Below are 22,924 nucleotides of genomic sequence, written 5' to 3' on the forward strand. Positions count from 1 at the left end.
GAAGACTACTTTAAAACATACATATAATTGATTTATGCATTACATGCAGTTTTAAAAAGGCACCTGCTCCCTCATGGGTGTAACCATTTGAAAATGACACCAAGGCTACCACTTCCACATACAAGTGACAGATGGACTTTTCAGAAGATAACACGGGTGGTGTCAGTAGGAGATGTCATCACATTAGAAAGCTTAGAGATGAATGTTCATACATGTGCTGATAAATATCATTAAAATTATGCTTCAGGACTAGCAGTTGCTCTACAATAATGCTGTGGGCCTCTGGCAATATTCAGTTTTTTTATGATTTTACTTACATATTTAACCACTTTCTGTCCAGAGCAATTTTTTGGAAACATATGTTCTGAAAGCAGAGGCCCCGGAGAATAAAATGGCGCCAGTTTTGGAATGTATGCCAGTGCAGGTATTTGAAATTTTTTATTAAAATTTTTTCACACTTTTCTTTATTTAACTTTATTGCTTTCACAAGGGGGCCGGCCCTTCTCACTTCAGTAACAGTGATCGGGTGCTTGTAAAGCCACCCAGATCACTTTTACGAAATAGCCAATCACCGGCTGTAAAAAAAAAAAAAAAAAATGGCAACAAGCTCATGGCTGCAAGTTGTTTAACATCCTATTCCAAAACTATGGCCATTAAAGACTTAGTCCACCTTTTGAACAATGTTACATGGGACACCCAAGTTTGTGTTGTAACATGAAACAGACAGTCACATTTCTCAACTACCCATCCTTAAACAACCCAAGACTTCTCCCTGCAGACATTTTATTTTTTTTTTCTCAATTGAGCACTGCTGTGTGGGCAGAGAATAGGTATCTGTAAATGGACATACTACAAGTCTCATCTGCCACCACAGCAGCAGGGTGGTGAAATTGCTGCACTAGAAGTTTATTTATTAAATAGGTGGACGTCTATATTTTTCCAACCTGGCTAACTACACAACTATGTAATCAATTCCCCCAGAACCAGAACAGAAGGTGCATACCTCTGTGCGGACTTGGAGGTGAACAATGCAGGAACCTGTGTACCACACACGACACACTGATCTTGGATGCATAGTTCTTCAGGCATTTAATAAATATAGATTTTTTTTAGATCATTGTTGATGCATTTTTTCCCAAAAAGGTGAATTTTTTCTGAAGTTGGCCTCCCTTTGGCAAATAGTAAAACCTCCAATCTTATAAAAATGCTTTCCAGAAAATGTTGGCTTGTTTCTTGAATGTATGCCCATTCAGCCTGTCAAGCACTGATGTTGGATGAGGAGACCTGGGTCATAATCCACACACACCACAGTGCCAGCTCCAAATGGTGGAAGTGATGAGTGGTAGTTCCACTCTTACGCGTTTTGTCACATCCAGGACGTTATCGGGAGAAATCCTGGATACAGTTTCCTCTGACCCCAAGGGAGATCAGAGCGTGCACATTGCTGTCCAATGTGCACCACTGCTGCATATTGGTGGCCTCAATGGTATCTGGAGTGCTGGGTGCAGATAGGTCACGTGGGTGCAGAGTAGAGAGTGGACCAATCATGGTGTGTGACCAGATTTTGAGCTGCAATAATGTTGGGACTAGTAGGCTTGCTGATGTAGTGATTTTCTGCCTGCTGCTAGAGAAAGACTGGGCCCTTTAGGAACAGACCATACAGCCATCTAGTAGCCTTATTGCTGCCTGTAGGCTTGACTGGGACTATTCTCATGTGCACCAATCCTACAATTGGCCCCCAACACTAGCCGGCTGAAGAGTTAGGACTAAAGACTGTCCCTTTACAGCTGCTACACAGAGACCTTTACCTGTTGCTCATGCTAAGAGTAACCTCACAGGGAACATTGTAAAATATCCTAGTCATTTTGCACTCTAAAACAGTTCTAGTATTTGTATTCACATTTCAGTTAATGCTTATATGAACTGTTTATTGCAGACTTTGATGATTTATGGGTTGATTGCAGTTAAGTAGTACAGAATTCTATTCGAAGTTACTTTTGCATAGTGATTATATGGGTCAAGCAGACTGTGTCTGAACCTACCTTCTGTACACTCATTTATGCTCAAACCACCATTTCCTCTAACCCATACCAATAACCTGAGTTAATTTGTCACTAAACAAACTTGTGCCCAAGTCCTTGAACTAAATCACAGCCAAGTTAAAGGCTGTGTTCTTATAAGTACTTGCAATGACTTATCCAACCAGGTGTCTCAGAGGGGCAGAGGTTGTACTTGATGTTGAGGCGAGGAACAGAGAACCCACATTTCCAAGGCACTCCTTTGGGGGTAGCGCTTACTGAAAACATAGCAAGCTGCACTGTACATTGACTGGCAGTTAGAATCAGGTTGGGTGACCTGGTAGCCATTTTGTTTGATGCACAGACAAACCTCCTGTGTAAATAAACCAGCTGTGGCTAGCTAGTGAAAAATGAAAGTTGAAAGCTAAGGAGGGAAGGGGTAAAAATAAATAAATAAATAAAAAGCAGCTAATTACACTAGGGCACTGAAAACAAAAGGACTGCACATGTTCACTGCACAGCTTGAAAAAGATCCAGATATTGTAGTACATAAAGATGATGATAATACAAACTAGCTGGGCCAGATTTCACATAGTACAAATCATCATGGTTTTATGAAAGCAGAAGTAGCCCACTGTCAAACACAAGATGTAATAATACATAGAGCAGGCCAACTTAAATGACAGGCGCACACGTGGCTTTATTACAATATACTGGAAACTGGCAATCTGTATCCCATGTACAAGCATGAGTAATAAGGTCTTCACCTTCCAGGTCTTTATTATTTTTTTTTTTTTAAAACCTGTAAGTCATACAGTCTTAATTTACTATTTACTTTGTATGTATTTAGAAACCAGAAAGCTTTACATCTTTAAATACAAGCATCACATTAGGAGTATAAACACCAGCATGTTTGGGACATACAAAAATCTTCTACATGTATTTATCACTTGATCTGTTGAGCCAACTTAAGCCAAGGTTGCCACACATGGCACAAACCGGGTTGTATAATCTACTTTAGATCTACCAATAACTATGAAGTAGAAGGGTATTTCGCTGGAGGTGACCCTTACATATTGGCAGAGGGGTGGTCCCCCAGCAACCCTTGGGCTTCCGCAGGAGCATCCTACCACCTTTCTGTGCTAATAAAGTGGGACCTATCATAGCAATAAGCATGTAGAGAAGGACACACTTGCATCATGCCCTTCTTACATGACATTGACATGGTTGTGCCCTTCCTGCATACTGATATTTGACGAATGCTTAAAAACTCTGGTAATTAGTCCTAAGAAGGGATGTACTGGAGAGAGTCCCTAGAAGGGCAACAACATGAATAAGGCGATTGGAGGATCTCAAATACAAGGAATAACTACAGGCACTAAATTTATTCTTGCTGGAGAAGCGACGCTTGAGAGCGGACATGATAGCGAATTTACAAATACCTCAATGGTGAATCCAGTGTAGGAAAGAAAAACCTATTCAATCTCAGAGTGTAAGAAGATATATGGCCACACAATGAGATTGGAGGAGAAGCAGTTTAACCTTAAACTGTGCAGGGAGTTTTTCACTGTCAGGGCGATAAGGATGTGGAACTCTCTTACACAATTGGTGGTTTCAGCAGGGAGTATTGATATTTTTAAAAGACTACTGGACATGCATCTTAAAGAACACAACATGCAGGGATATGGGAAATAAATTACAGACACTGACACATGTACACCTACACAGGTTGAACTGGATGGACTATTGTCTTTATTCAACCCTTCCTTTTATATAACTATGCAACTATGATTAAAGCCTACGTCAGTGGTTCTCAATTCCTGTCCTCAGAGCCCACTAACAGGCCAGGTTTGCAAGATAACTGAAATACATCACAGGTGATATCATTTGCTGCTCAGTGATTGCAGTATTCTAGTCTGCATCTCCCCAAGGTAATACTTAAAATCTGGCCTGTGAGTCCTGAGGACAGGAGTTGAGAACCACTGGCCTATGTGTAACGAAAAAAAAAAAAAAAAAAAAAGACAAAAATCAGCACAAGGGTCATAATGTACAGTCCGTAGGATGTGTCCCCTGTGCTGATCCTTCTTATAAGGCCTCATCATGTACACAGGTCATTTTTACAACCTCTCCTGAACGAATTAACTTGACAGATAGTAACCGACGTTTAAAACGTCAGTTTTTTCCGTGTTTACATGCCGAGTTTAGGGTTTTCTTTTCAAATAGCCAAAAATGAAAATGCCTGTAAACGAAACGCGTTTACAACCTGTTAGAGGCACTCGAAAGCCTCTGAACATCCTGCCTGAACGCATTTTTTTGCATTCCAAAAAATGCTTCTAAACTCAACTGCCTAGAAATTACTATAAACGACCCTGTGTACATGTACTGATAAGATAACAGAGGAGAGTTCAGGGGCAGCTGATAAAAACACCCAACTACTCCTAAATGTCCTTTACCAGCAGCAGTGTACATGAGGCCTTAGCTGAAATCCTCCTCTGTACAAATCTGACAGGAAGAAGGAGTTCATTGCTAAAGGAACCCCTAACACCCTCTATACATCGGTCAGACCAAAAAGTGGAACAAATAAGAGACAAAAGGGATTTGCTCCCAAATGATGAACTGCTGGGAGCCAGGCAGGAATACAGATCTAAATATTTTACCTGTGGCAGCCCTGTAAGTAAAAACTGGCAATAAGTTTCTACAGCTCACCATTTTGTAAAGTTACTCAGAAAGTTGAAATGTAGGCAAAACCTTTCACTGGCCAACTAAAGATACATTTTGGGGGTGCAATTGTTTGAAAACAGACCAAATAGTTACTTAGAAAAAGGTTCCTGTACTACTTTTGGGGCGACTTCAGGCGACTTGCATTGACTTCTATACAGAAGTCGTTTTGCAAGTCGCCGCTGAAGTCATGTGCAGGTCACCTCACAGAGTCGGCCTGCAAGTCGTGTTGCCCCTGTGTGAACCGAGCCTTCGGCATGTGAAAATAACCTGACAATCTGTCACCAGCACCTGAATCAAAACAAACATTCATAATACGAGGAACATGGATTCTCAATGTAGTTAACACTGAAGTTGTTTTATTAATTACTAGGAATATCCCAAAGCATAGCAAAAAAGGTTTTGTGCCTTGAATTCACTGAACCTCATTAGATTTGCAACAGAAAAGCATTATGTCTGAATACGCATTAACCAAAAAAAAAAAAAAAAAAAAGGCAGAACCCATCATATAAACCTCAAAAGAGTTCACTGTGCTGTGCAACACTGACCACTTCACAGAGCCCTGACTACTGAAATTCACAGAAATTCCCCCATGAGACCTGCACCACAAAGAAAGCTACAATTCAGGTGCTCTCGGATCTTTAGCTCTTTCAGGTGATGTTTAATAATGTTACAGTAAAAGGAGTATTCGTATCAGTGCAACATTTTGGTAAAAATCCAAACTACACTAGCAGGACAAGGACTCTTCTTCCTACTAAATGCTGTACACATTTACCAACTTAAAAGGGCCAGCTCTCCCCAAAAAGAAAAACCTCCATTTCACATCTTTACGTTTGTCCAGGACCCTAGTGACATACTTCCCCAACTTTTTGAGATGGAACAAGGGACACCTATTAGCAAAAAGTATGTAGGCATAGGACACACCCACTTAAACAAGAATTCTACAAAAAAAAATAAAAAAAAATTGATTAGTTAAACCCACAAGTGCTTTTTTTCCCCCACTACTATTCCTTTATATTGGCTTTTGAAATGTACAGATGCAGCAATTTAGAAATTGGATAAAAGGTTTAGCGTTGGGAAATACTTTTTGAAATATAAAAAGCGCATTTTATATACAATTATATAGCTCAGATCAAAATGAGGGACAAATAAAGAGGAGAGCGGGACAGAGGGACTTTGTTCCAAATTAGGGACAGTCCTTCAAAATCAGGACAGTTGGGAGCTATGCCTAGTGAGCAGATGAGCTCTCCTTTCCGAGCTATGTTGCTGTTGTCACCATTTTTTCCTTTGGTATTCTCCAGAGGAATATACAGAGACCACAACAAGATCAGTGAACAATTCGTAGTTTGGCTTACTTTGCAGAGCATCTTGAGAAATAAGAACCTGAGACAATAAAAAAAAAACAAAAAAAAAAAAAACCTTTCCGTGCGGACATTGGGGCTGTCACTGCAAATCGCCTTCTAAAAATGCTATTTTTCTGGCTAGTAACACTGACCGACTGGATTAAACAAGGTTTGGAATTCAAAGCATATAAAGTAAGAGGGTGACATCCAGGAAACTAGCATTTTTTAGGTGGTTTTATGTATTTATGTATTGTATTTATTTTTTCTTCTGTAGTTTCTTTCTATATTCAAATTTGGTCAGGTGTGACAAGCAGAGGGAACTTGTTTTATTTTGTATTCTTCCACATGTGCTTGATGGTTAGGCCATATCAGTGCTTGCATTAAAACAATCTAAGTGCCATTAATTCACTTTCACTGAAGTCTTTACACCAGAAGAGGTACAACACAGCATGTACAAGAACCCAATGTGGAAGTAAAAGTAGGCAGTCCTTAGAAAAAGTCAATTTCAAATTTTCCAAACCACATCACCTGGAGCCGCCTTGATCTTATTGTGGCAGTTAAACATACTTTTGTATATATACACACACAGAGAAGGGCCTATTGAACAAAGCAGGACCGCATGGGAGCTGGAAGGTCCATGGCACCAGAAGAAACATAACCTTCATCTGCCACCTACAAAAGGACTCACCAGTATCGGCCTTTTCAGGTTTGCCTGGGCAGCCACGAGTTATTTAGTGAGGAATGGACTAAGATGCACTTGACACGGTTATGCTATTGAAGTGTTTCTAGTAAAGTTCTGGAGCCTGGTCTGAAGTTATTCAAAGAGGTGCATGGTGGTACATGGCATATTGAAGGAACAAGGCCTGTAAAGCACACATAGGGTATGAAGCAAGGCCACTACAGAAGGTTAACTCAGCAGGAGAGTCGGAGTTGGAAGACAGTTGACGGGTGACCAGGAACTAGTGGAAAAAGTGTATAGCAGCCGGTCATGAAGCATGGTACTTGGCGTAGGTGACAGGTCCTCCAGTAATGAGGGGGGGGTCGGTGTTCTAGCTCTTTCCCTAGCGGTCAGTTCCCCCAAAGTAACTGGGACCATACCTGTGGTACAGAGATCCCATATACCTAGCCACTAGTGCTCAGTGGGACCCCATTCTGTGACTAGGAGTGAAGTGGCAGAGGTACGCTGGACAGGTCATGGGCTCAGTGGTGTCCCTCCTAAATGCAACATACACAAGAAAGGTGTGTAGTAACATGGGACAGTATGTTTTATAGAGGGACTCTGCACATTTAACTACTGCACACAGTGTACGGCTCATCTCTAAGTTGGGGTACGGCCATAAGGTTGATTTTCACATGACCGTGGCCTCGCCTGATTCTGGGCAATGATGGGTGCACACACAAGCTAGGTACCCCTAATGTGCGGGGCGAGTAGGCCCTGTGCTTGCATGATACAGGCATTGGGAAAGTGGCAGGTCAGCAGTCAGTTGGGAAGAAGTAACCAAGTAGAGTCTTGGACCAAGTGACGATGTAAATTGCACTGAAACCTAACATGGAAAGACACTTTTGTTGTATATGTGTTGTCTTAAGCTTGTCATAGCTGATTCATTTTTTCCCACTCAGCCAGTGGGAAAATAAAAATAAATAAACACATGACAAGTGAGGTGAATGGAGGTATCCCCTCCCCCAGGACATTGCCAGAATACACTGATCAGCGGCTCTAGCTGCTGATTCATAAAAGTTTTCCAGCTTGTTAATTTGGCGGTCGACTTGCGTCGAACTAAGAGGGCCACATAAGATTGAAATTCGTTCAGTCCCTGCAGAACCAGGCAAACTGATTAGTCTACGGCCAGCTTTCGTTTATAAGAAAAGGTGGTAAAAATATGTTTAATTTTTTTTCGCACTCTCATCCACCGAGTCACCAATGGACTATAGGAAAGCCTGACAAGATCTACATAGCTTTGCTATACACAAACTCAGTGACTTAGTTCAGTTCATTAGTTTCAGGTCACACAAACTGGTTGACAGCAGTAATTTTGAAATAGGAATTTAAGAACCACCCAAATGTTTTAGATATTACCAAAACAAAATTAGAGGTTAGAGGTTAATGTGGGAGTATCATTGTTTTCTCATACCTGTGCTAGCGATTCTGTACAGTTGAATTATTGCTTACATAAGTACACACTCTGATCCACACATTTAGAATAAAACACCGACTAGGTACACAAACTATGAGCCTCTCTCCCATCACATACCATCATATTGATGAAGCTGGATTCCTAGAACAATGTCTGGGAATAGATGTAGAACAAAAGGAATTTAATAAGGATTTATAAGGCTCCATTCACACTTGGGCGACTTGTCATGCAACTTTGAACATCATGAGTGATGAACATCAAGTTGCATGACAAGTCATTCCCCATGTTTTCCAATGATAATCATTCATATATGTGCGACTTAAAGTTGCAGCGACTTCAAAAAGTAGTTCATGCACTACTTTGGTCTGACTTTCATGCAACTTGAGGGCCGTTGCATGAAAGTCCTACCTGAATGTTATACAATGCAACAGCTGTACATCATCACTGGACAAAGCCAAAGTCGTATCCAAGTTGCACTCCAAAGTTGATGCAACTTTGGAGTGGTACAAGTGTGAATGGAGCCCAACTGTAATTCTTAAACTATTTCAATAAATTGGCAATTTAACAAAATGGTCTATATGTGCTTATACCATTCCTAACACTAAAATTTGGAAGCCTTCACTTTTAAAGATTATTAAATGCACCAAATGTAAGCTAGCACTTGCGCTTAACATGAGAAAACTTAAAGTTGAAATCTAGGCAGATATAAAAAACATAAATTAACACAGCCCTGCATAATTCAGGAACATACATTTGTCAAGGTATCAGTTTCTTGCAGCCCCAGGTACAAGTATAACCAAACAAAGAAACAGCACAAGAAGCCAACCAGTTCTTGAGCTTACAAGATGTAGGAAGAGAAAGCAGAGTCAGAGAGATGGTTTCATCACTTTTTCCTTCACTGTCCAGGTTGGAGTGGGTCCAGTGTGTATAAAAATACAATGCAGCGCTTCCTATATAAATCATTTAGTCATCCTTAAAGAAGTTATACAATACATAGAAATAAAACCTACTTTTTTTGCTCCACACCTTGCTTTATTCAAATTTCATGTCTGAGGTTTACAATCACTTTGAGGCAGAGTTCCAACCAACCTTACTACTTGGTCTTAACCTAAATACCACCCATCCATCCCCTTGTTTTTGGATATACATTTTTCCTTCTGACCTTTTATGAAGTACCATGGTGTACTTTCGTCCCAGCCTCACTGCAGCAAGGTACGTCATTTCCTCTTCTGCCTCTGCCCCTCCTCGTTCTCCCTGCTGCCTTCTGGGACCTGTTTCCCCCCCAGAAGATGAGGGGGCCATTCAGAAAGCGCTTCATGAGTCGCGCATGCGCAGTAGGGAAACCGGCTGTGAAGCCTGAAGGCTCCACTGCCGGTTTACCTTAGTTGCAGTGGTGACGCCTGCACCAGAGCTGATGAGGGTAGAACTTCGCTTTAAGTGTTAGTAAGCTACTATTCAATAATAATGCACAGAAATTAGGCCACAAGCAATCTGTTAGTAGATTAGATATATTATGGAAATTACAGTTAAAAAACCCGCACAAATCAATGAACAGGCAAACATAACGTACTAGATAAATGATCATTGACTCAAACTGGCAATCACCAGAACTGAAGCAATGTTCAATTAGACTAAACCTGGTGCAAAACAGGATTAAAGTATCAGCATGAACTGACCCAGGAAATAAAAAGGTCCTGGCGTGCACACTACACATACAGCCCCAATAGCATATGCGTTCCTGAGGTAAGGGTACCCCTGAATATGGCTGCAAAGTAACTGGTGCCTAAGGGTCAGTGTTGGCCAGCTTACATTAGGGCCCTTCTGTAGGTGGTGCATGTTTAGCGATCCCTTTAAGAGTGTGCAGCAGATGGCTAGTGGGCTGGCTAACCAGGAACAGGCTCTATTGCCTTAACTGTATCAGTGTTTATATAAGCACGGATGGTGAGCTAACCCCTCCTGGTACACAGGAATCAAGTCCAGATCACTTGGCAGCCTGTAATCTTTTGGCGTCAGGTCCCAGCGCCTCAGTCTCTCAGCTTGGACCCCCACAAGGCTCAGCATCTCAGCTTTGGTGTAGGTACTCACATTCCAGGTCTCAAGACACAACGACTCTCTGTGGCTCAATCCTCAGGCTCTATGGAAGCTCACAAAGGCTCAATCTCTCAAAGGCTCAGGCAGACAGTGAAGCAGGTCTGGAAACTCTGGATCCCAGCTGCAAAAGACCCCGATCTCTCTCGGAATGCTTGCAAAAACTCTTTAGCTTTCCTCCTCTGCATGCAAGGTATCTTGGCCCTTGTAGATTATGGTACCATTAGCCTCTATTGTACAGTGCCTCTTTAAGACCACATATCCCATGATCCTCAGTGTCTGCATAGCAAGTCGTCTACTCACCTCTGATTGGTTCAAGTCTACTGCAGCCAGAAGGGAGGAGGTATCACACAGAACCACTCCAATGCTCACACAGAAGGGAAGCACAGGGTGAGGGGCAGCTGCTGTAGCACAGCGATGATGGGGAGAGGGAAGTCAAGGGAGAGAGGCACATGTAGTCGGCAGCACACCCGGCTACAAGCATATGAATGCAAAGCATTCTCTGATTGGACAGGGCAGATAGATGGGGATTGGCAGCACGTGATCTCCACCTTGTCCAACACTTTGCATTCATTGAGAAAATGTACAGTGTTCTCTGAATGGTACTCATGCCTGATTGGGCAACCCCGTTTGTTCGGTAAGCAACAGGGAAGCTGCTCAGCAAGGGACCTAGAAGCCAGCAGCAATCACTGTAGTAGCAAAGCCTACTACAGTGAGATTTCCACCTTCCATGGGGATTCCACAGGTATGGCACATGCATACTTATATTGGTACAAAAAAAACCCATAAACCATGCGCTTACTCAAAATAAAAATAAGCAGCTGACACAACAAATAGAAATTTTGCTAGAAATCTTATACAACCAAGTGTAGCGCTAATATGTGATGCAAAAATATATAAAAAAAGAATGAATGATGCAATGACACATGCAATAAAGAAAATAAGATCAAAAATTAGTGTTGCACGTTAATGAATGTTCATACATAAAAAGTCCATCATAGTATAAACCCTTAAGGTCACCATGTGTATCGACAAATAAATAGTGACAAAACTGTGCCAAAACTGAATAAAAGCGTGCAATAAATGAAATTGTTGCGATATGATGAACACCAAAATATATGATCGTGGAAACCTTCGAATACAATCCGATATGTGTTGATATACACTTGTGCAAAACCACCACTCGGATGACTGGAGGCTTACCAGAAAGTTGGGACCCACAGAGCGTATGCTGTATGGGTCAAACAGGCTTAAATTGCTCGCTGGCAGTGGAGGTAGGACACCAAGGGCAAACAGAAGGTGAAATCCTAGCGGTTCTTTCGCAGGGGCATCTTCTCCATATGGAAGCTTAGGCGTCCTCGGACATAACCCACATGAAATGAAGAGGGGGCCAATCAAAGGCGCCTTTGACTGGCCCCCTCTTCATTTCATGTGGGTTATGTCCGAGGACGCCTAAGCTTCCATATGGAGAAGATGCCCCTGCGAAAGAACCGCTAGGATTTCACCTTCTGTTTGCCCTTGGTGTCCTACCTCCACTGCCAGCGAGCAATTTAAGCCTGTTTGACCCATACAGCATACGCTCTGTGGGTCCCAACTTTCTGGTAAGCCTCCAGTCATCAGGGTGGTGGTTTTGCACAAGTGTATGTCAACACATATCGGATTGTATTCGAAGGTTTCCACGATCATATATTTTGGTGTTCATCATATCGCAACAAATTTGGTTTATTGCACGCTTTTATTCAGTTTTGGCACAGTTTTGTCACTATTTATTTGTCGATACACATGGTGACCTTAAGGGTTTATACTATGATGGACTTTTTATGTATGAACATTCATTAACATGCAACACTAATTTTTGATCTTATTTTCTTTATTGCATGTGTCATTGCATCATTCATTCTTTTTTTATATATTTTTGCATCACATATTAGCGCTACACTTGGTTGTATAATACTTATATTGGTCCAAGCTATGTAAAATGTGCCTAGATTTAAATGTATATGTAAACCCTAACTTTATCAAAGAACTCTGATTTTCTTTTGAAAAACAGAATACTTTTTTTCCCCTTTTTTGTCCCAATTTATCCTTGCAGCTACTTCTGACTACAGCTGTCAAAGCTTATATGGAATTTCACTGACTGGGTTTTAACTACTTAGATTCCAAGAAAGAAACATGAATCTCCATAGACCGTTAGAATTTGTACAGAAATATGTCTGTACCTTGCACATACAGACCTGTCCCAGCCTCCCACTGCAGGGAGATTCTGCCCATCATGTCTGACAGGGCCTGTATATTACTTCTAAAGTTAGCAAGCTGTAAAAACTCCACATGACTTGGAAAAGCACAGGCATCCGTGAGCGTGCCTGGAGTCTGCCTACTTGCCAAAAAGTAAAAGAGAAACTCACAATTACTTTATGTCTGCCATGCTACCGAAGCCTAAAAAAAAAAAAAAAAAAAATGGGATGGAGGAAAACTGAAAATGAAGGAAACTTTTTTTATTCCCTAACTTACACCTGGTAAATGGAATGCATCATTTAAAGCAACATTGCGTTAAAACTGGTTAGAGCCATCCTGGGGCAATGAGCTGCAGTGTGTTACAGCATACAGTGGGGACGGAAAGTATTCAGACCCCCTTAAATTGTTCACTCTTTGTTATATTGCAGCCATTTGCTAAAATCATTTAAGTTCATTTTTTTCCTCATTATTGTACACACAGCACCCCATATTGACAGAAAAAACACAGAATTGTTGACATTTTTGCAGATTTATTAAAAAAGAAAAATTGAAATATCACATGGTCCTAAGTATTCAGACCCTTTGCTGTGACACTCATATTTAACTCAGGTGCTGTCCATTTCTTCTGATCATCCTTGAGATGGTTCTACACCTTCATTTGAGTCCAGCTGTGTTTGATTATACTGATTGGACTTGATTAGGAAAGCCACACACCTGTCTATATAAGACCTTACAGCTCACAGTGCATGTCAGAGCAAATGAGAATCATGAGGTCAAAAGAACTGCCTGAAGAGCTCAGAGACAGAATTGTGGCATAGCACAGATCTGGCCAAGGTTACAAAAAAATTTCTACTGCACTTAAGGTTCCTAAGACCAAACTGAGCTATCGGGGGAGAAGAGCCTTGGCGAGAGAGGTAAAGAAGAACCCAAAGATCACTGTGGCTGAGCTCCAGAGATGCAGTCGGGAGATGGGAGAGAGTTGTAGAAAGTCAACCATCACTGCAGCCCTCCACCAGTCGGGGCTTTATGGCAGAGTGGCCCGACGGAAGTCTCTCCACAGTGTAAGACACATGAAAGCCCGCATGGAGTTTGCTAAAAAACACCTGAAGGACTCCAAGATGGTGAGAAATAAGATTCTTTGGTCTGATGAGACCATGATAGAATTTTTTGGCCTTGATTCTAAGCGGTATGTGTGGAGAAAACCAGGCACTGCTCATCACCTGTCCAATACAGTCCCAACAGTGAAGCATGGTGGTGGCAGCATCATGCTGTGGGGGTGTTTTTCAGCTGCAGGGAGAGGACGACTGGTTACAATCAAGGGAAAGATGAATGCAGCCAAGTACAGGGATATCCTGGACGAAAACCTTCTCCAGAGTGCTCAGGACCTCAGATTGGGCCGAAGGTTTACCTTCCAACAAGACAATGACCCTAAGCACACAGCTTAAATAACGAAGGAGTGGCTTCACAACAACTCCGTGACTGTTCTTGAATGGCCCAGCCAGAGCCCTGACTTAAACCCAATTGAGCATCTCTGGAGAGACCTAAAAATGGCTGTCCACCAAAGTTTACCATCCAACCTGACAGAACTGGAGAGGATCTGCAAGGAGGAATGGCAGAGGATCCCCAAATCCAGGTGTGAAAAACTTGTTGCATCTTTCCCAAAAAGACTCATGGCTGTATTAGATCAAAAGGGTGCTTCTACTAAATACTGAGCAAAGGGTCTGAATACTTAGGACCATGCGATATTTCAGTTTTTCTTTTTTAATAAATCTGCAAAAATGTCAACAATTCTGTGTTTTTCTGTCAATATGGGGTGCTGTGTGTACATTAATGAGGAAAAAAAATTAACTTAAATGATTTTAGCAAATGGCTGCAATATAACAAAGAGTGAAAAATGTAAGGCGGTCTGAATACTTTCCGTCCCCACTGTATATGAATGTGTTGCAAAAATGCAGAATGTCCTACTTTTTACTTTATTTTTAGTGCACACCAACACAGCAAATGATGTAAACTGAAGCCGTAGGACAGAAGTCTAATTACATTGAGCAACACAACGTTGCTGGTATGAACAAGTCCTAAAACCTGTGGAACAGGGGAGAAATTCCTATTCAGTCCACGCTGAAAGCAGATGCAGATGTGACACCAATAAAAAATAAAAATTGTCAAAAACTACCCTTATATCACACATACAATTCATTCAAAACCAAGAACAATACGCGTTTTTCTTTTTTTTAATATCCAATATTTAACATTCATTTGATTTTATGAAGTTTTATAGAATTTTATAGCTTTTTCTTAATTATTCACTAGACGTTGCTATCCATTCCATTCTCTCTACCATTTTAATTGATGAATGTTATTTTAGGTTCAGTCAGCAGGTGGTGCGGTCTTGAGATCAGATTATTGCACTAATCAGAAATTATGATTTGTCTAGTATCGTGTTTTTTTTTTTTTAAATAATATGCAGAATGTTCATTAGATGTTTCATTATACACATATTGTGCTAGTCAAGATCGTGAATTAATATCAGATTAGGAGTTGCCATGACAGCGGTACTCGCTATATAAGGCCGACATTGTACACCTGACTCCGTACCCTTGATGAAGTCACGTGATCAGTGACGCAACGTGCTGGGGAGAGCTGGGTGATGTCACTTCCGGTCGCGGCCGAGACCGGAAGTTCCTGTGTTTGTAAAACTGAACAGCGCTATTTTAACTGTAAGCTACTACATTTTTCTTAAAGTATATACTACACCATGGAGATCTTTCTGTTGCATGTCTAACTGCATATGATTGGAAGGAAGAACCTGTAAAGAAAAGAATACCACCATTGCAAGTTGTTAATATTTATCTGGATGGGTGTCTCTGGAAAAACGATTGCTATTGCCTTGTTACATCTATGAAGAGGCTCTACTTGACCTGTAGGGGTCTCTGTCTGAAGTGAGAGGCTGGGGCAAACCACTTGCGCACTGCGGATGGTGGAAGCATCTGGATGTATTGGATTTTCCCGTTTTTTGCACACGCACTTTATTGATAATGAACTTTATGAATTAGGCACGGCTAGCACATTTATTTCACTTTATGGTCACTTTGGATCCATTGCTCTTGATTGTTTGTGAAGATAAGTTTATTTTAAAATTATATTGCTGTTTATTTCTACATTGAGGATCAACATTATTTAATTACTTTGCAATATTGTACTTTGTTTATGAAGTCACTGTGTTTGCTAACACATTACATTTGAGTGAGTGCCACATTATTCAATATTATATTATTACCACTGTATGGGAACACTATTTATGTTGGCAACTACTTAGTATGATTTACTATATATTTGGTTTGCACATAAGTATTTACACTTTAACCACTTCCCATCCGGCCACTGCACATAAACGGCCGGGTAGGCGATCTCTCCTTCTGAGGGATGTTCAGGAACGTCCCTCAGAAGGAGCAGGATCGCATGCCCGCGCAGCGGCACGATCACGATGCGCTCATGTCACCCGGACACGGCGCATCTCCGATCGGCAGAAGGGCTCTGCGATTGACCCTCCCGATCACATGACGGCCGTGTCGAATCACAGCCGTCATGTGATGTAAACACAGAGCCGGTTCCTAGGCAATCGGCTCTCCTTTCCTCACAGGGAAGTTGTCAGTGAGGAGAGGAGAGCGGATCGCTGCAGCCGGCTGGTGATCAGTGAGTATGAGCTGTTTTTTACAGCTTTTTACTCACTGATCACCAGTCTAGTGACCCCACACATGTAAAAACACTAAGTAAACACACAATGTCCCCAAAACACACATGTCCCCCACATATGTCCCAGTAAAATCACATGTCCCAATGATTATCTGCACACGTCACCTGCGCACATCTGTACATGATCATTTGCGCACGTGTCCGTGATCACACGAACCAATTATTATACACTTAACGGGATAAAAAAAGCAGTGTAATCATCCCAAGCAACTTGCTGCGATGCCCCCCCCCACCCTCCCTTTATCCCTTTAGCATGGGGAGTTGTTCAGTAGTTTGCAGGTAAGCTAGACTCAGCTAGGGCTGATAAGACTTGAGATTTATATGCAGCAGAGTACTGTGTTGTCATCTACAGAAGGGGCGAGGGGAAATGAAAAATGTTGTCACTTTCATTTTTTTAAAACCTTTTTTTAATTATCTACTGTTAACACATAGAGGATCAATAGCCCCATGTGTGATAGCACGTATATTGTGACACCCTTCTTTCTCCAATGCCTTCCAATTGACATGTTCATGACGAAAAAGTTTAGTTTTGTTTAGATTCGTTAATCAAGTTATCTAGTTTAGTTAAATTTGGTTGGATTCGTTCAATTCGTATTCGGAATTAGGTTTTATGTTTTTTTCAAATTTACCGTTTTTTTTTTTTTTTTTTATTCGAAATGTTCGCATTGATACATTTAAAACAAAAAACGGTCGAATCGAAAAAAAACTTAAATTTTTTTTCCGATTCTAATGTGGTAAAGTAAATAAAACGAAAGAAAAATCTTCATCAAATGATTACAATGCCTCTTTAAATCACTGTTGGCTTAACAAAAACAGCATTATTTCGAAATGGTACTCTAATAACATACTGTATTTCTATATCTCACAAAAGTGAGTACACCCCTCACATTTTTGTAAATATTTAATTATATCTTTTCATGTGACAACACTGAAGAAATGACACTTTGCTACAATGTAAAGTAGTGAGTGTACAGCTTGTATAACAGTGTAAATTTGCTGTCCCCTCAAAATAACTCAGCACACAGCCATTAATGTCTAAACCGCTGGCAACAAAAGTGAGTACACCCCTAAGTGAAAATGTCCAAATTGGGCCCAATTGGCCATTTTCCCTCCCTGACGTCATGTGACTCGTTAGTGTTACAAGGACTCAGGTGTGATTGGGGAGCAGGTGTGTTAAATTTGGTGTTATCGCTCTCACTCTCTCCTACTGGTCACTGGAGATTCAACATGGCAAAGAACTCTCTGAGCATCTGAAAAAAAGAATTGTCGCTCTACATAAAGATGGCCTAGGCTATAAGAAGATTGCCAAGACCCTGAAACTGAACTGCAGCACGGTGGCCAAGACCATAGAGTGGTTTAACAGGACAGGTTCCACTTAGAACAGGCCTCGCCATGGTCGACCAAAGAAGTTGAATGCACATGCTCAGTGTCATATCCAGAGGTTGTCTTTGGGAAATAGACGTATTAGTGCTGCCAGCATTGCTGCAGAGGTTGAAGGGGTGGGGGGGGTCAGCCTGTCAGTTCTCAGACCATACGCCACACACTGCATCAAATTGGTCCCAGAAGGAAGTCTCTTCAAAAGATGATGCACAAGAAAGCCTGCAAACAATTTGCTGAAGACAAGCAGACTAAGGACATGGATTACTGGAACCATGTCCTGTGGTCTGATGAGACGAAGATAAAAGGTATTTGGTTCAGATGGTGTCAAGCGTGCGTGGTGGCAACCAGGTGAGGAGTACAAAGACAAGTGTGTCTTGCCTACAGTCCAGCATGGTGGTGGGAGTGTCATGGTCTGGGGCTGCATGAGTCCTGCTGGCACTGGGGAGCTACAGTTCATTGAGGGAACCATGAATGCCAACATGTACTGTGGTATACTGAAGCAGAGCACGATCCTCTCCCTTCGGAAACTGGGCCACAGGCCAGAATTCTGACATGATAACAACCCCAAACACACCTCCAAGATGACCACTGCCTTGCTAAAGAAGCTGAGGGTAAAGGTGATGGACTGGCGAAGCATGTCTCCAGACCTAAACCCCATTGTGCATCCTCAAACGGAAGGTGGAGGAGCGCAAGGTCTCTAACATCCACCAGCTCCGTGATGTTGTCGTGGAAGAGGACTCCAGTGGCAACCTGTGAAGCTCTGGTGAACTCCATGCCCAAGAGGGTTGAGGCAGTGCTGGAAAATAATGGTGGCCACACAAAATATTGACACCTTGAGCCCAATTTGGACATTTTCACTTAGGGGTGTACTCACTTTTGTTGCCAGCGGTTTAGACATTAATGGCCGTGTGTTGAGTTATTTTGAGGGGACAGCAAATTTACACTGTTATACAATCTGTACACTCACTACTTTACATTGTAGCAAAGTGTAATTTCTTCAGTGTTGTCACATGAAAAGATATAATAAAATATTTACAAAAATGTGAGGTGTGTGTTCACTCTTGTGCGATACAGTATGTTTACCATTCAAATTCGAATGGAATTTGATGTAAAATTCGATTCAAACTTCAATTTGAATTAAGGACCATTTGGTAAGCTTCATTTATACTGTAATTACGGTATTTGGATATATCCGAACAACGAAAAAATTTGTCCGAATGTTTATTCGCAACGAAACAAACCGCACATGTCTACATTTCAATGCAGCTAAAAGATACACAGATTGGGTTCTATTAGCTACTTACCCGGCCAGCGCCATCAGGGAATGACAGCTCTGAACCAGGGAGGGATGTAATACACAGCATTTCCTGGTTCATCCACTGAAGGGAGGATCAGCGAAGGGATGTTCGCTGAGCTCCCTCTGCCCTACCAATTGGCCTGGCACAACTTCGCTGGTTGCTAGAATGCTAGCAGGGCACAGCTTCAATGGTTTCTAGGACCCAGGTGGCCAGATAGAACAGTGTCAGTGGTCGGTATGCATGTGAAATCGCCAACAGCAGCAACACTCATTAAAGGAAGGGTAGATTTTTATTTCTGTGTCCTCATTTTTACAAGTAGTTAGTTGCATCGGATACCCTGTGCTGACCAGGAGAACCATCTGCAATTCAAGCCTGAATCCTCAGATAATGCTTTACCATCACGGCTAATCAGATGCAAATGCACATTCATACAAACCAACTTTTTACTTAGAGACTTTTGTTGACATTTGCAGCAATCAGTCACTCCCAGATACAATTGTATGCAGTGGATACATAGTTACTTTATCTCCTGAAGTTAGCAGTTTGAACTTATTGCTTTACTGATTACTATTGTTACTTCCAGATTGGCTACTTCTCAGTCTGCGCGACAGTTCTTTAGATAAACTTCTTTAGATACTGTTGTACAGTGGGGATCACTACTGCAATACTTTTGCATTTTTTCAAGATTAATCACTGCGCTAGTAACGGTAATAAAGCCGTTGCATTAATTGTATGGTGACAATAAGAAGCATGAAAAATATAATGATATGCAGCGCTATAAATGTAGTAATGCAAATAAAAACATCCATAGCGTTTGGAATAAAGTCCTTGTTTAGGAGAAAACGCTGGAATCACCCACAATGTGGACAGAAAAACAAATTAGGTGAATACGGACTTGTTCAGTGGAGGATAAGTCCGTATTCACCTAATTTTTATTTCTGTCTACACTGTGGGTGATTCCAGCGTTTTCTCCTGAAAAAGGACTTTATTCCAAACACTATGGACTTTTTATTTGCAATACTACATTCATAGCGCTGCATATCATTATCTTTCTACAGAAGACAAAATAGCCCAAGAACATTCAACCAGAAGATAAGAGGATAAATCCGGCCGTACATGGATCAAAATGAGTTTGGTTCAGCAGGTACTGGTTGAATTTTCGATCCATATATTGGAAGGCTAATTGTACAGAAGTCAATATACAGATAGATCGGCTTCTGTACAAGCAGCCTGTTGTAAAATTTCCACACAATCACCACCGCTGGCTACAGCCTGCAGCACTGAGCATTGTATTATAATGGTGGGGAAGTAGCTCAGCGGGAGAGCTGGTTGAACAAACAATTAGCTGCCAAGCCAAGTTTAGACTTGTTTAAACTGCCGTGGCTCCGCCTTTTTTTCCTTTTTATAACTTATTTACACTTTATAGTGACATTTAGTTTCCATGCACCGCACACATTTGCACTTTTTTTTTTTTTAATATAAACAGACCCCCAAGAGTCACTATCATTTGTAGGTTATATTGTACAAGAATTACATTTATAGAAAACAAGACACTCAAAGTTTTCACTAAAAACATGCATCATACATAAACTGTTGTGTATCCTAATTCACACCATGAGTTGCACAGGAACACACTGTGTGTTCTTGTGCGATTCACATGCAATCCAGGTACAGTGCGATTTCAGCCCATTCATTTGAATAGGCTGAAATTGTGCCGGACCGCACCAAAAGTAGTGCATGCACTACTTTTGGCACTTAGACTTGCAAGTCCCATTTAGCTTACATTCCCAAAGAGGTTCTAAAGGCAGAACATTTGTTACCTGAATGCATTCCCTGCATTAAAGTGGTTCTAAAGGCTCAAGTTTTTTTTTACCTTAAAGTAGAAGTTCAGCCTAAAGCTAACCAAACACTACATCTACTCTCTGCCACGTTCTAAAGCTAATCTCTGACCCTGAAAAAACAAAAAACAAAAAAAAAAGGCTGTAAATACATTTTCTGCAGCCGATCCGGCCCGGTCTCCAGCGGCGGATGCTGTGTGGAAGAGACAGTTGACAATGGCTGAGAAATGCCAGGCCAAATGGGCAGGCCATACATGGGTCGATTGTTGAAAGAATTTTCTTTAGAAAATCTCATTTAAAAATTTTCGTTTGAATTTCGCACCATTAGTGGGCTGCAGCTACAGCCCATTTTCGTGCGGCCATCGAATTTGAGTAATCAGGCATGTTGGAAATTGTTTGAAAAACAAATGATTTTCTAATCAATGATGGGAGAATCGTGCGAGAAATGTAAATGAAAAAAAATGCGCATAAGTGCAGGAAAGGAAGATTCCCAGCCACAAAAATTTTCTGTAGCAACATGAGGTGAAATTGAAGATTTGGTTGATTGAATTTTGAAATCAATGGTGGCACCATCGGATCACAAAACGCACAAAATTTCAGATTTTCGGAATTCGACTCGTGTATGGCCAGACTTACTATGGAGCTTCCATTTTCAGCTGCCTCTCCTGCACACGCCTAGACAGAGAAGCCGCTGCTGACAGTTCAGCATGGGACCGGACCAGTTTCAGAAAATGTATGTATAGCGATTTTTTGCTTTACAGAGCTAGAAAGATTAGTCTAATGCCCTGAACACACGATCGGACATTCCGACAACAAAATCCATGGGATTTTTTCTGAAGGATGTTGGCTCAAACTTGTCTTGCATACACACGGTCACACAAATCTTGTTGGAAATTCCGAACGTCAAAAACGCAATGACGTACAACACGTACGAAGAGCCGAGAAAAATGAAGTTCAATAGCCAGTGCGGCTCTTCTGCTTGATTCTGAGCATGCGTGGAACTTTGTGCGTCGGAATTCTGTACACACGATCGGAATTTACGACAACGGATTTTGTTGTTGGAAAATTTGAGATCCAGATCTCAAATTTTGTGTGACGGAAATTCCAATGGAAGATGTCCGATGGAGCCTTCACACAGTCGGAATTTCCGACAACAAGCTCCCATCGAACATCCGACCGCGTGTACGCGGCATTAGAGTGTGGCTGCCAGTAAAGTTCGTTAGTTTTAGGCTGAACTTCTACTTTAATGCAATCTATGCATGAAGGCAAGAAACCTTCTGGGAGCAGCTTGGCCCCAGAGCATGTATCTTCAAAAAGATTAATTAATGGTAGCTCTGACATTTCAATGTTGAAAGGTTCAGGAAAATGGGACATCATGACATGCCTGGAAATTTGTGAGCACAGTTTACGGACATCACACAACTTTCCAGCTAAGCTGCCTGCATTTAGCACACTGAAGTGAAGGTATGCATCTGCTAACTCTAAGAAAAAAAAAAAAAAAGAAAAAAAAAAAAAAGGATGAGCTTCTTAAAAAGGGGCAGGTTATAAATCAATGTACCTATGAGAGAAACCTTGAACCTCTGACAATGAGACTACTTGTTTTGTGACAAGGTCATCACTAGCAGTGAAGCTGAACAGGTTTCATCATTGCTTCCTCAAAATCTTATCTGTGGTTTCTCACATAGTGTGAAGCACATTCTGTATAAATGACAGGAAGTCTGTAGGATGTTTTTTTTTTTTTTTTTTTCATGGATATGTACAACACGGAGCATTACTTTACTTTTTTTTATCATCTTTTGCTTTCTTGATTTTGTGGTCAAGGGAAACAAAGATTTACCATCCATAAACCTGGCACTGGACACGGTGACACACCTGGGGAGCGCTCTATGATATACACAATCAACAGCATATTTAGGAAGCAGGGAGTGGAGAAAATTGAATGGGTGGAACACAACCTTTTCAAAGATCTTCCTGATATCCCATGATTAACAAAAGTTGCACAATACAGAAACAACAGTCTTCATGGTAACCATAAAACAAAGCAGAATCCTCAAATTATTGTTCTACCAGTCAGCTTAACTGCCCATTCCAGCATGCTACTGCTATACAATACTTATA

General features: G+C 41.3%; 1 protein-coding gene across 6 annotated transcripts in view; it reads right to left on the minus strand.

Annotated features, from left to right (window-relative positions):
- Positions 1–22,924, minus strand: part of ANO1 (anoctamin 1) — a 292,511-nt gene that overhangs the window by 107,104 nt on the left and 162,483 nt on the right. The gene's annotated exons all lie outside the window — the stretch shown is intronic.

Source organism: Aquarana catesbeiana, linkage group LG11, assembly GCF_042186555.1.
Source record: "Aquarana catesbeiana isolate 2022-GZ linkage group LG11, ASM4218655v1, whole genome shotgun sequence".
In the NCBI taxonomy this organism is placed as follows: domain Eukaryota; kingdom Metazoa; phylum Chordata; class Amphibia; order Anura; family Ranidae; genus Aquarana; species Aquarana catesbeiana.